Below are 14,791 nucleotides of genomic sequence, written 5' to 3' on the forward strand. Positions count from 1 at the left end.
GATAATATTATGGACTTCCCAACCAGATGCACCCGAGTTTCCAAGACATTCTGGATTTCTAGAGCTCTGGGCCCTGCATCTTAACAGGGCACGCCCCGCGACCTGCAGTCACGGGTATTGCGTGTGCAGCTGTGCACCAAACGTGTCCCACGGCTTGCCCGCGAGCTGCCGGGGTGGGAGGAAATGGCCTGGGTGTGAGGCCCGCGCCGGGTGCTGCCCATTGGTTCTCTGTCCACCGTTTCTAGACCGGCAGCCGTCCTTCGCGCAGCCCTCATCTCAGCCAGGGCCAGCCCGCCAACCCGAGGCAGGGGGAGTTGGGCGACAGCGCATCCCTTCAGGGCCCGTCCAGGTAGGGCGCCGGGAAGGGAGCCTGTCTGGGGAAGGGGCAGGCCTGGGTCCCCGGGGGTCCCGTGGGCCCCGGAGGAGCGGCCTTCCCGCTGGGGGCCCCGGCCACGCACGCCGGCTCCCGGGGGCTGCGCCCGCCTCTCCCCCGGGCGCGGGCTGCACGCCGGCCGCCATCTTGGCGCGGGCGGCGCTGCCCCCGGCGGTGGGACCGCAGAGCCGCAGGCCGGCCCGAGGCGGCCTCGCGGGCCTTCCCGGCGCCCCTCGGCGCAGCGGGTCACGGCTGACCCCTGGCCCGGGGCGGCCGTGCCTGGTCAAAGCGCGGCCCGTAGTCGCCCCTGGCCGCTAGGCCGGCGCGGATTTGAATCCCTGGAAACGACCTCGTGTTCCCGGGCTCCTGCAACGGGCCACGCGTTGTCACCGCTCCCGCGCCCAGCGGCCCAGCGGCCTGTCACGCAGCTGGGAGTTTGGGCTGCTGTCCTCCCCGGGGGCGAGGCCCGCGGCACTGCCCCCGCCGCCGTTCGGGGGTCTCTGAGTCGCTTTGGGGGGCAGGAGAGGATGTTAAAGTTACCCCTCTTTAAGGGAAGTGGATTGGAGAAGACTGTACTTAGCCCCTGTGCCACATGCGTTCATGGAGAGCTTGCGAAGGGCAAGGCACTGGGTTAGGTCCTAGGGGAATCCAAAAGGACAGAAGTGATTTTTTAAAAAAGACACCCTTGGCCCTCAAGTAATTTACAATCTAGGTGGGAAGACAGACTTATAAATGACTAACTCAACACAAATAAAAGGCAACGTGGAATGAATGTAAACAAAGAGCTCGAATCCTGCAGTAAGTGGTCTGGGGAAAGGCCAATTAATTATTTTAAAAATAACCCTTACTTCTAAAAATGTAGAATCAATTCGGGGAGGGGAGGATAAGAATTTGCCAACACGGAATAGTTCCAGGGTTCCAGGGAATAACAGTCATCACTTCTGAAAGGTTGATGTTTAGGAAAAACGGCGAAAGTTTATTTAAACTAAGCGAAATACCAAGATTCAGGAACTTTGGATTCATTTCTCAGCTCCTGACATAAGTGGGGTGGTAGAGATGCAATTTTCCATCCAAACACAATACCACCACCTCCCCTCTCCCCACCTTTGGAGCCAGTAAAACTCCCATCACACTTCATAAAAAGAAGGGTTTTAGAAAATAAAACTAAATGGGAGATTAGAAACTTCTAAAAAGGTTTCAGACTTCAAAATGGGAATAATAGTTCCCGTCATGGCTCAGTGGTTAACAAACCCGACTAGCATCCATGAGAATGCGGGTTCGATCCCTGGCCTCCCTCAGTGGGTTAAGGATCCGGCGTTGCCATGAGCTGTGGTCTAGGTGGCAGATGCGGCTCAGATCCTGCATTGCTGCGGCTGTGGTATAGGCCACCACAGTTCCAACTGGACCCCTAGCCTGGGAACCTCCATATGCCGTGGGAGCGGCCCTAAAAAGACAAAAAAAAAGGGGGGGGGTAATAAAAAAAAAAAAAACCCACACAAAACAAAAAAGATGAGCCTGTTTGCAGATGGTCTCCAAGATGTGAACGTGGAGAAAACTGTCCCGAGCTGATTCGTTCAGAGATTGCAGAGTGTGGGAAAATTAGTCATAGGTCAAAGAAAATTAAGCAAATTAAAAAAATGAGGCAATTATTAACTCCAGGGGGAAAAAAAATTGACAAGAAAGGAAATGTAATCACTGAAGCTCATTTGCCTCAGCAATAAACAATACATATGTGGTCACAAAGTAAACACTGGGTATGAATTTAATAAGAAATTATGATACTGTTCCATTGTGAGAGGGGGGGATGGGGAAATATGATGCCGAGAACTCAAATCCTCCTCTACCATACCAGGAGGCCAGCACACGATGTTATTATGGATTCTTTAGGAGGAAGCCACTCTCTGTATTACTTCGAAATATGATGGCATCTACCAGAAGAAACAGGCAGGACAGGGGCGGGGGGGGGGGGTGGTTATCCACAGGGGATTGCTATTTTGTATCAAGTCTTTACCTACTAGTTGGCTTCATAAACTTCCGGCAAATGGTCCTTTGTGAAAAATACACATTCAGGTCTTAAAAGTAAAAGCGCACACAGATTTAGAATAAAACTCTGAGAACCCCCCAAACAGTCACAACGAGGTGACTAATGTCCTTTGAAACTATCTCCCTTCAACACAGTCAGCTCCAATTACCCAAAGTGTGGAAAGAAACAGGGAGGGAGGCCAATGCATTTGGCGCTGCTGGCCTGTACGTTCCTAATTATAAGGGAAGAGTGATCAGCGCAATCTGCCGTCTTCAGGAGAGACGCCCTTTAGAGCTTTACTGTGAAAATACCTTCCCAAGTATTAATGGAATTCCAAACACCAATACCGTCTGCTATAGAAATGAACTAGAGTCGGAGTTCCCTTCGTGGCACAGTGGAAACAGATCCGACTAGGAACCATGAGGTTGCGGGTTCGATCCCAGGCCTTGGTCAGAGGGTTAAGGATCTGGCGTGGCCGTGAGCTGTGGTGTAGGTTGCAGATGCGGCTCGGATCCCGAGTTGCTCTGGCTGTGGCATCGGCCAGTGGCTACAGCTCTGATTGGACCCCTAGCCTGGGAACCTCCATGTGCCACGGGCGCGGCCCTAAAAAGCAAAAAAAAAGAAAAAAAGAAATTAACTAGAGTAAGCTTTTGGGGGAGGGCTAATTGAGAAGGCTTCCAAAGACTTTCCTCTGGGAGCCTACTGCTGGCACCAGAAACTTCCCTCTTTGGAGTTAACTTTGACTAGGAATTGCTTTCTCCAAAGACCCTCTACTCTTAAATGCAAATTGTCTTGGTCCATTACACGTCAGTGTGAATTTAAGTTCACAGGTAACCTGTTAGGATGTCCAACTCTATTGCACCATGTGTTAGGGCCTTGCACTCAAACACACATAAAGGCCCGCAGTTAACAACACCCCCGAAAGGCTTCACATTCAAAACCAAAGAAAACATTCCCCTCCCAACACAAAAAAGCCCACCTTGCTGGCTAAATAAGACTGATAGGTAGGATGACACCCCTGTCTTTTTTTTTTTTTTTTTTAAATTTCAAATCAAGCCGAGGAGGGACCCAGTAAGTCAGTAATTTGTGAACACTGGACCCTGTGGAAGAGAAGGGACACAACAAAGGGCCAGTAAACCTGCTGGGTCAACACTGGCCTGGTCTGCAGCCTGAGGCTGGTCTACTCTGCTTCCAAGATGCCCTTTTGACCCCCGTCCTGCCCTGTGTCACCATCTCTTTTCTTCTTGATCAGGGAGAAAATCTGTTTCTCCTCTGCCCCGAAAACAGACCTGCCACTAGCCTACTTGGTGACTTTGTGAGCCCTGAAGAAAGGTGCCTCTGGGCCTGAATTCCAGTCCTCATGCCCTGTCTCAGTGGGAATCTTTGTGCAGTGCACAAACTACACAACCTGATGTGGCGGCCCTGTGCCAGAAGCCAGCTTCTTTCGGGGGCCACCTTGAATGTTGCTCCTTCTGACCCACAGGGTTCCTGCTGCATCTGGATTTCTTTGGCTTCCAGCCACAGCCAGACCAGCTTTTCAGCCCTGCAGACTTGAATCACCTGAAGAGGGGCTGGGGTGAACCAGGTACATCCTGGGAGGTTGGGGGTGAGGTCAGGAAAGGGGTGGGTACATCGGAGTTCACCCAGGAGTTCTCCAGTAAATCTGGGACTTTGATATTAATTGAGATCTAAAAACGTGAGCATCCTGCCCCAAAGCCTTGCTTTGAAAAAAAAAAAAAAAAAAAAAAAAAAACCCTCATGAGCAAAAAGGAAAGCAGGCCAGAAGGTGTACATGCCTTTTGGAATCGCAAAAAACGGGAAAAGGATTAGCTTTCCGATTTAGGGAAGGTGTGTCACATTAAGGGAGCCAGAGAAAAGAATAACGGCCAATTCCGCAGCAAAACAAAATCGTGTTTTTCCACTACGTTTCTATCTGTCTCCGAGTGGAGCCACAATGAAATAGCAGATCAAATAGCAGATCAAAGGCAGAGGCAAATACAATTATGTTGCCTGTGAAACCCCTAGCATGAAATTAGAAGTCAAACTCTCCATTCAGGGGTGAGAGACAAGGATAATGGGAACCTGGGGCCCTGGAGATGTACCCGCGCCTTTCAGCCACCACACTGTCCATGCTGGATGTTTAAAACCACACCTGGGGGGAGGGGACAAATATTAAGTATTAGAGTGATTTATTATTCAGGTATTCGTCTTTTCCACACTGACGTTAGCAAATGCACGAGCTGCATTCCCGGCTCTGGACCACGGAAAGCTAATCTGTACGTCGGGGGGGAAAATAGGTGACCGGCAAGCAAAGAGTGAAACAAGCAAGCGGTGAAGGGTTAACCCGGATCCCCCAAGATGGCGGCTGAAGGACGGTGGCGGGTGGCCGGCGGCGGGTGGCAGGTGGTGGGCGGCGGGTGGCCCCGTCCTGCCGCTCACCTGCCTCCCCTTCCTACGCCCACGAGCCCAGAACCCCACCGATCCCACCCACCAACTCTTCCTCAGTCCTTCCCGCACTTCACGTGCGCGCGGAGAGAGCTGTCCTTTGATGCCGTCTCTTTTTCATAAAATCCATATTTGCTTTATGGCTCGATTTCTTTTACCCTGGCCTAATTTTAGCTCTCCGCCTCCCCCTCGCCCCCCACAGAATGTATGCAGCCTCTTGAGGGTACAAGCTCCTATTATAACGTAGACTCTTCTGTTTAGAGCCAGTGCTAATTAAGCTTAGTCCTCAAGAGTACCCGGCATGGCTTTCTTTTTTCCCCCCTCCAGTGACTCTAAGTTCTTTGACACCCCTCGCAGTGAGGGGTAGGGTCTGGGTTCCCTCGGCCTCTTGAATCTGGGTGGGCCTGTGTCTCATCGTAGGCTGTGGACTATGGGAGAAATGACACCGCACGATTCCCGAGGGTGGCCTGGAAGAGGTAACACTGGCGAGCTTGGTTTTGGAGCCTTGAGCTGCAGCTCTTTAACTTCAGGTCCTACTCCCCTTAAGCCACCATACTCTGAGGAAGCCCAAGCCCCATGGGGTCCCTAAACCTGTGCTGTGGAACACATCTGAGGTCCCAGTCAGCAGCGGGACAGGTCGGGAAGGCGGCCTCTGGGTGCTTCCAGCCCCCAGTGGCTGAGTCTTTCCCCCAAATGCTGAACCCGCCGAATCCACGCGCAGCATTCAATTGCTTCTGCACTGGCCCCCTTGCAGCTGGCAACCTCTGATCCTCCCTTCCATGCTAGTAAGTAGGGCCGGTCAGTTTTATAACATGTGGCTAAATCCATAGAAGGCGGCGAGCTGGATTAAGACCAGAAGTGTGGGAGTTCCCGTTGTGGCTCAGTGGTAAGGAACCCGACTAGGCTCCGTGAGGAAGCAGGTTCAATCCCTGGCCTCGCTCAGTGGGTTAAGGATCCGGTGTGGCCGTGAGCTGTGGTGTAGGTTGCAGATGCGGCTCGGATCCGGCGTTGCTGTGGCTGTGGTGTAGGCAGGCAGCTGTAGCTGTAACTCCTAGTCTGGGAACCTCCCTATGCTGCAGGTGCGGGCCTAAAAAGCAAAATAATATTAAAAATAAAAACTAAAAACAGAAGTGTGGAGGGCAGGACATCTTTCATTATGACCCAGATCCTCTACCTTGGATGATACAACATCTCGTTCTTTCTAGAATCCCTGGAGGATGGACAGTAACCTGCCTTCTCCAATCTGATCTCACATTTCCCCTAAAGGACCTGGTTGAAAGGACCCAATTTGTTGTTCCTTCCTGACCTACAAGGGAGCCAGTTCACTGGGCAGGAGAGAAGGACCACACATTTCTACCTCTACCAGGGCATCTTTTTTTTTTTTTTTTTTTTTTTTTTTGCCACACCCAAGGATGCATAAGTTCCTGGGCCAGGGATGGAACCCTCACCACAGCAGTGACAACACCAGATCCTTAACCCACTGAGCCACCAGGGAACTCCTCTACCGGGCTAGCTTTGCTCTTTCTTTTTTCCTCCCCTCCCTTTTTTCACTCTTTCCTTCTCCTTCCCAACATTTTTCTTGCCTCTTCTTCTTCTTTTGTCTTTTTGCCTTTTCTAGGGCTGCACCCACAGCATATGGAGGTTCCCAGGCTAGGGGTCTAATCGGAGCTGTAGCCACTGGCCTACACCACAGCTCATGGCAACGCCGGATCCTTAACCCACTGAGCAAGGGCAGGGATCGAACCCGCAACCTCATGGTTCCTAGTCAGATTCGTTAGCCACTGTGCCATGATGGGAACTCCTCTCGCCTCTTCTTTAAGTTTCTCAGGTAGGGGATGACGGGGGCGGGGGGGAATGGAAGGAGGGTCCACTTCATTTTCTTCCCAATTCCTCCACAAATCCCACTTCTCATTCCCTGACCCTCAAGTGGATGTGTCACAGGCCACATGAATGCAACACTGAGTCACCTTTGCTAGGCCTCCCCCACAGGATCGCTCAGCAGTGCCCTTGGCCTCTCCCACCCCCCCTTTCTCCTTCCCTGAGGCAGATCCTCCCAGTCTCCTGCTGCCAGGGCCCCCCACTGACCCTAACCCACGGCCTGCCCTCCTGGGGAAGTGCTGAGCTGGGGGGTGCAAGACATCTGGCCTGGGGAGGGGAAGATGGGGGGCCAGGTCCTAACCCCTTCCCTGCCCCCAACGCGCACACGTGCGCGCACACACACACACACACACACACACACACACGTAATAAGCTTAGCAGCCAAGGAGCAGGAAAAAAGAACAAGCCGCCTGCGAAGTGGAGAAAAACAGGCCAAATTGTGTGGGGGGTGGGGGGTGAGAGGTGGGGAACGACTGAAAAAGCCAGAATGGGCCAAGCTCAAGCCGCAAAGGGAAGTAGGCCACACCCTCCCTGCCCTGCCAAATGCCAAGGGGTGAACTTGTCAAAGATGAAATACAGCCATGAAACAGGAGCAGAGGTCAAGCCCAAGGGCCAGTTCTCCCCCAGACCACAGAAAGCCAGTACCAGCTGGGATTATCTGCCAGCCACTCATCTCAAGTGGCCTGGCCCTCAGGGCACAGGCTGGGCTCAGCCACAATTCAACCCTGCAGAGGAGCTAGCGCCCGAGAGCCTGGGACCTGCCCCTTGCCCCGAGCCTGAGTCCAAAGGCTGGCACGGTTCCCCAGCTCACAGCTTTGGGGCTCCCTGCCAGCTGGACAGTGGGGTCCTGCGGCTCTAATTCACCAGGCTACTGGAACACAGAGCTTTAGAGACAATTCTCTCTGCTGACCCAAATCCCAGGCCAGTGAGATCTGTGCCCAGCGAGGGCCTTGCATGAACCTTCCTTCCTGTGCTTCAAAGGATATCAGCTCAAACCCTCCATCACCCCTTCAAGAACAAGGGCACACCGTTTATATTCATATCTTTTTATTACCTTCTTGGTGCTTTACCTGCAGTTACTTCACCAAATCTTTCCCCAACCTGCTGAGGGGGCATTCTCATGCCCTTTTCCTAAAGAAACTGAGGCTCAGAAAGTTTACGCTACGGGCAGAGCTCCCACCATTTTTTTTTTTTTTTTTTTTTTTGCTTTTTAGGGCCACATTCCCGGCATATGGGGGTTGCCAGGCTAGGGGTCCCACTGGAGCTGTAGCCACCGGCCTACGCCACAGCCACACCGGATCCTTAACCTACTGAGCGAGGCCAGGGATCGAACCCACAACCTCATGGTTCCTAGTCGGATTCGTTCCCACTGCACCACCATGGGAACTCTTCTTTTGGCTTTTTTCTTTCTAGGGCCAAGCCCATGGCATACAGAAGTTCCCAGGCTATGGGTCCAATCGGAGCTGTAGCCGATGGCCTACATCACAGCCACAGCAACACGGGATGCGCGAGCCGCATCTATGACCTACCCTGCAGCTCACTGCAACGCTGAATCCTTAACCCACTGAGCGAGGCCAGGGATCAAACCCGTGTCCTCATGGATGCTAGTCAGGTTCGTTACTGCTGAGCCACGATAGGAACTCCCCATCGTAAGCCCAGATGTGTCTTGCTCCAGAGCTTTCCCCACACCTGTGATCTCCCAAACATTTTGATCAGTATTTTGTGCCAACCTGCGCCAGGCTTGTGAAGATACACGACAGTCTCTGCTCTTGGGGAGTTTGTAGTCTAGTAGGGGAGACAGAAACACTACAATAAGGTAGAATGGGGCTCTGAATGTGGGATGGTTCAAGTACTGGGGACCCTTCTGAATGTCTTGATCTTTACCTCACCTCTACTTTCTTAGATCCTCTGGTTTCTTTTCACAAGGCCACTCTGCTGTTTGTTCTATGGCTGCACCCGCAGCATATGGAAACTCCCAGGCCAGGGACTGAATCTGAGCCAAAGTTGTGACCCCAGCCTTAGCTGCAGCAAGGCAATGCTGGATCCTTTAACCCATTGTGCTGGCCTGGGGATCGAACCCACACCTCCGTGGTGACCCAAGCTTATGCAGCCAGATTTTTTTTTTTTTTTGCTTTTTAAGGCTGCACTTGCGGCATATGGAGGTTCCCAGGCTAGGGGTCCAATAGGAGCTATGGCTGCTGGCCTACACCACAGCCACAGCAACACGGGATCCCAGCCTCGTCTGCGACCTACACCACAGCTCATGGCAACGCCGGATCCTTAACCCACTGAGCGAGGCCAGGGATCAAACTGGGATCCTCACCGATACTAGCTGGATTCATTTGCGCTGCACCACGACGGGAACTCCCAGCAGCCAGGTTCTTAACCCACTGCACCGTGGTGGGAACTCCAAGGTCACTCCTCTTATCCTTCCTTAGGTACTAGCCACTGGCTTCCCTTCTAAGCCTGATTCTTTTCTCCTATCAACCTCCTATCAACAGGATGGCAGGGATCCTGGCATCCTACTTGCCCGGAGAGGGCTGCCTTGGTTCAGCAGATGTCCTTGGCCTCTGGGGCCCCTCTGGGAGAAGCTAGACCCTGCAGCCCCAGGCTTCTTCAGTTGGGACATGGGCACAGGGGCCTGGACACTGAGCAGGCTGGTAGGCCCTAGCAAGGCTTTTATTGAAGCCTGTTAAAGGGCTTCGGGCTTCCTCTGATGAAAGGCGCTTAAGTGCATCTGGTTTTGATTACAGGGGAGGAGAAAGCCAGGCGGTCTCTCGGGGGTTGGACCAGTCATCTGGCTCTGCCTTCCTCCAGGCGGAGCAGACTGCTGGTGAGGCCAGGAGGCCAGGTGTGGGGGGCAGGCAGGAAGCAGAGCCGTACAAAACCCTCCAACTCTCCGAGGCTCCTGACCCCAGCCCCTGGCTCTACCAGGCGGGGCTCCCAGAAACAGCATGGTGCTCAGAGATGTCAGGCTCCTTTGAGAAAGTCAAGTTTAGAGTGACTGCTGCCCACAACAGCTCTTCACTGGTTTCCAGCTCCTCATCTCCCCAATATCCCCCTAAGAACCCCTGACCCTCCAACAGCCTTCCTGCCTGTTCTCCCTAAGGCAAAGTTGAAATAGGCGTCTGCCTCGAGGGTTTCCGCAAGTGATGAAAACTAAGGAAATGCAGACTTTTAAAAGTTAAAAAACCCTTCATGTTTTCTTTCTCCTTCTTGACCAGCCAGTATCGTTCCCTATAAAGCAGACATCGTTAAGGCGTCCACGTCACTGTAACTGACAACTCCGCTGAATTAGAGGGAGAGATCAGTATTAAAGTAAGGTGGCTGTCCTGGGCTGTCACCAGGGAGTCCCAAGCCACTCTGTGCCCTGCACCTGTCCCTGCGGGGGATTTCACCGTGGGCACCCAAAGCTCTTGGGGGATGGGCTGGGTTAAACACAGCACGCGGTTGGAGAAACGAAAATCCATTTTCTTATTCCCGCCCTGATTTAATCCTGCTGCGTGTTATTATTGTCGAGTCTCTTCGCACCAGCGTTTCTAAAAAGAAAACCCGTGGGTCTGCGCGGCCCTTCGCCGCCTGCTCGGCTTTTATTGTGCACGCAGCCTGCTCTGTCTGCGTGGATCCAGCACGTCGTGTCGTGACCGCCTCGCAGGCGCGCACGGACACCCTCAGATTGGCATTTTGATAAGAGCTGGGCGCATTGTCTCAGCTGCGAGACACACACAACACGCACACAATGCAGGGCTACAGACCCCTGGCCAACCCTCCTCGCAACCCGTAATTAGAGATGACCTTTGCGAAAGGCAATTAAAATATGGTAATGATCGATGTGCTCGCCCCTTTTCAAAGAGGAAAATACACAGGTGTCGGCTTCGGGAGGCTCCACCTGGCCCGGTCAGGAGGCCTCCTCCGGCTTATGAATGAACTCTTTTTCTCCCGGGAAGCTTCGATTCTCTGCTACCTTCGCGAGCGCTGGCTCCCCTCCTCCCCTCCCCTCCCCCACCAGTGCTCAGGCAGCCAGGAGCCTGCTGGCGGCGGCGGGGCTTTGTCATCGGAACGCACACACAGACACGCACACGCGCGCACCCGGCCACCACGGGACCGCGGCGGCCGCTGCGCCTTGTCCTTCCTCGCTGCGCTCCCCTCCCCGCCCCCTCTTTTTAAGAGCTGCTCCAGATCCTTTCTTCTGTCTTTTATGTGTGCGGTCCTTTTAATCCAGGAGCTCGGGAAGCGGTTTAGGGGGCCTCCCGCGGGGCGCAGGACGGCAGGGCTCAGGTCGCGCGCGGAGAGGACGCGTGGGCAGCTGGGCTTTGTTCTGCCCCTTGCCGGGGTCCCGGGGCGGAAAAGCCTCTGCGGCGCTGGGGCCCACCGGTGCATCGGCGGGCTAACACCAGCACCTCCCCACCCCCCACCAAAACTGGAACGTGAAATCCTCTCCGGAGGTCACTCCGCACTTGGTCCGGGTGGGGCGCATCGCCCTGGGGAGGGTCTCCTGGTCCACAAGTGGCTCTCCCCCTACAGACAAATGTGCAGCGTCATTATGGTGGCTCCTGTTGCTCGAGGCCCCTGGGGTGCTCCCTGGGCCGGACGAGAGAAGGGCCCAGGGGCTGGGGCTCCCCGGGGAGCTGCCCGGAGGAGACGCCGCGTCGGTCCCTCCGGCCTCTGCCGGCTGCCTTCCCGGACCGCGAGCACAGAGCCAGGGCGGCCTCTCGCCTTTCATTACCGGGCCTACGAAAGCAGCAGCCCAGGCAAATATGTAGCTATTAAAATTAATCGCCCTGCGTTGTCAGCTGAACATAATGCAAATTATTTATGGGCTGTCTGCGCAATATTTATCATCGTGCAGGCTCCAGGCGCTTCGTGCCTCCCGGCCTCCCCCGCCCGCCCCGGCCCACTCAGGGCGAAGCTGCGAGCAGGCTGCAGCGGCCAGGGGGCTCTGGGCACCCAAATGGGGTTCCAAGGGCGAGGCCGCGCACTAGCCTGCCTTACGTTACAGGTTGAGAGCCTCACTTTGGTGTCTGGCACGCATTCCACATTTGTTGGAGGCCTACTACGTGCAAAATTAGGAGGTCTGCGAAATTAGGAGTAAAAGAGGGAAAAAAAAAAACATTTGAAGAAATTGGAACCAAGAAGACAAGCTCGGGCTGGAGGGGCATTGCAGTTGGAGGCTCCTCGGCTGCCCAAGTGGATTTTCGGTGGCCCAAGCCTGTTCTCCAACTCGCAAAACCCTTGTTTGTGGAAGCTGGAAACGCACACAGCGAAACCCAGAGCATCGGAGGTGCCCGACGGATTCGAGTACAATACCGTCGACTGGAACAGGAATTCAGTGTCCTTAAAACTTGTTTGCAGATCGCAGATAACAGATTAACTGCTAATTGTCGAAATCAGCCAACCATTTAGTTTATCACTGCTGGGGGCCCCTTGGTATTCGCTGCACTTTTTATATGTAAAAACTGCCTTGGTACCTCCTAAACGGCTTTTGTGTGGCTTTTGTTTCTCTTTCAAATACGGTGTTTTAAAAAACAGCAGCAACAGCCACCCCACCCCCTCTCCAACCAAGCCTTCTCTCTCGCTTTCTCTCTTTTTTTTAAACAACAACAACAACAACCCAGGATGAGAAATAATCTATAGGACAATCCCCCCCTACTGGTCGGTGCTGGCGTTAGGGCTTTTTACGCAGATCGAGTCGCCCTGGGCTGCAGAGGTAAACAGGCTTTCTGCACCGTTGCTAAATGAATCACGAGGGGAAGAACGGAGACTGTGGGGCGGGGGAGGCCTTGGGATCCGGGCTGGGTGCCAACGGAGGGGAGGGCGCAGCTTGAGGGGTAGTGGGGTGGAGGCAAGTAGACCCTGCCCGGAGGCCTCGGGGCCAGGGAGGGGAGAGAAAGGTCGGTGGGCGGTCCAGCCAGAGGCCCCCGCTTGCAATCTGCGAGGCGGAGTGAAAGCGCAGCCTGGGCCTCTATCCCCCGCGCGCCTGGGCGCCACCTGGGGCCGGTCACGCTGCGTGAGTCCATCTGCGGGGAAGGAGGTCACCCGGCGACCCCTCCCACACACAGTTTTAGCAGCTCTGAGCCTTCGGGATGGAGAGGCTGGCCTAGGTCTTTCTTCTGATGTTCATTTTAAGCAAATTATTGCCCTTGGTCACTGTCCCCACCCTAAACGCCAACGTCACCTCACACTTAGCTAATCAAGCCCCAGCCAGGGCCTACTTCCGGGGTCCTGGGGGGTGGTGGCGGTGGCCTGGCTATCTATAGCATCTGCTCTCCAGACAAACAGAAGGATACAGAGCCAGAAAGCTTATATTCTTCATCCGGTTTTCTTCTTAAAATGTGATTTGACTCAATTTAGAGGTGTTTTTTTTTTTTCCATTTAGCCCCCACTTTTGACAGGGATTTTTTTCTTAGAACATTCTAAAGACTCTCCCATTCCCTCCAAAACTGAATTTCCAGTGATGTAAAAAGAAGGATGTTCAAAGCCTTAAATTGCTTTTGGAGTCCCTTTATCTGTACATTCCTGGATGGATCTGAGGAAAGGCTGGTTTTCACTTTTTTTTTTTTAATCAGCAAATCACGGTGTTTCCTAAGGTGAGCGAGATTGAACAGTAGTCACAGTGACTCCAAGGGGGTCATGCCCCATTTACAAAGGGCTTGAAGACTTTGGTTCTCAGAATCCCACCTGAGAGGGGCAGGGTGAGTGTGGCTGCTCCCATTTACGGATGAGGAGACTCACACCCCCACCCCGACTCCTCAACAAGTTTCAGGAATCTTGTCTTCCTCGGGGCCAGAAGCCAGCTGAAACCTGCCGCCTCCTGCCTGGGTCCACCCTTCTCCAGATCAATGCCATTTCGTAAATGCTGCATCCTTTGCTGAGATGGATCTACTGGGACCCCAGTCCCCCTCCGGGGCTGAAGCAGCCCCGACCGCCCACATTTTAGGCAGCTCTTTCCACAGCCTGCAAACCGCACGGATCCTCTCCAACAACTGTCTGTTTACTCACTTCCCTCCACTCTAGGCCCGGGAGGACAATTTTAAAGTGTTTCTGCAGACAGACCCTCTGGCTGCGCCGGAAGTGTTTTATGGACCTGTGAGCCCAGTTAATCCCAGGAGGGGCGGCAGGATTAGTCCCTGGTGTGGGTGGGGGATTCCTGTATTAAGGGTTAATCCTCACGGGCGAGGAGACGGGGGTCAGCTGGCTTTGGCAATGTGTGCTCCCCCCATTAAACTCTGAGATCTGGACCGAGGTGGATGGAAACTGAGGCATGGGGGGGAGTCCCCCAAAGCCTCGATCTTCTCGAGGCAGGGTGTTTGGGGCTGGAGGGCAGTCTGCATAGAGGCACCCTGGGAGACCAGTTCGGGCATCCAAGGAGCTTGGAAAGCACTGTGGTGTGCTCCCCCCACCCCAGGTTTTATTCCTCCAGCCCTGTGGAAAGGAGGAGAGCCATAACCCGGGGAGGGAGCCGGAAAGAAACACTTAATCACCGGCGTCTCGCTGCTCGTCACGCGAAGATGGCAGCGGCTCCCCTGGGTTTCAAGGTTCCGGGAAAGGCGTGTGTTCTGCCTTGAGGCAAGCCGGCTGCTGCGCTCCCTCCCTCAGCTCAGCGGCCAGGCTGGGCTCGCGGGCTGCCACCAGGCCAGCCTGGCCCTCTGCGGGCCTTGGCGGTGGCGAGGGCAGCGGGGCCCATGGGTCTTCTCGAGTGAGAAGTAAAGGCTGGAGGAGGTGAGATGGGGAGCTGATCGTCCAGCGCCGCCTCGGACCAACTCCCCCCCCCCCCAGCCACACTCTGGCCCGGGCACTCCCGCTGTCAAGCTTCAGCCAATACAAGACATGCAGGATAGACTCCTACCAGCGGGGTGGCCGGAGAACCAGCCGGCCTTCGTGCACAGGGGATTTATCGCCACTCCCATCTAGGCATAGGCCCCACTCTCCGGTCCTCCCCTCTGACCCCCAGGCCATCATGAAACACCTAGCTCACAGGTCTCTCCCGCCTGCTGCCACCACCTCCCGGGGAGGGGGGCAGTGGGGGATCCTTGGATCCTGGCTGCACGCCCCAGGGCACCACCGTATGCCTG

The 14,791-nt window shown here is 54.4% G+C and overlaps 1 protein-coding gene across 1 annotated transcript in view; it reads right to left on the bottom strand.

Moving 5' to 3' along the window:
- Positions 1–14,791, bottom strand: part of BCOR (BCL6 corepressor) — a 123,342-nt gene that overhangs the window by 103,570 nt on the left and 4,981 nt on the right. The window lies entirely within an intron of this gene.

Source organism: Sus scrofa, chromosome X (assembly GCF_054392235.1).
Source record: "Sus scrofa isolate SSC_HxYL_T2T_F1_AM1 chromosome X, Sscrofa_HxYL_maternal_Yorkshire_Landrace_v2.0, whole genome shotgun sequence".
NCBI lineage: Eukaryota > Metazoa > Chordata > Mammalia > Artiodactyla > Suidae > Sus > Sus scrofa.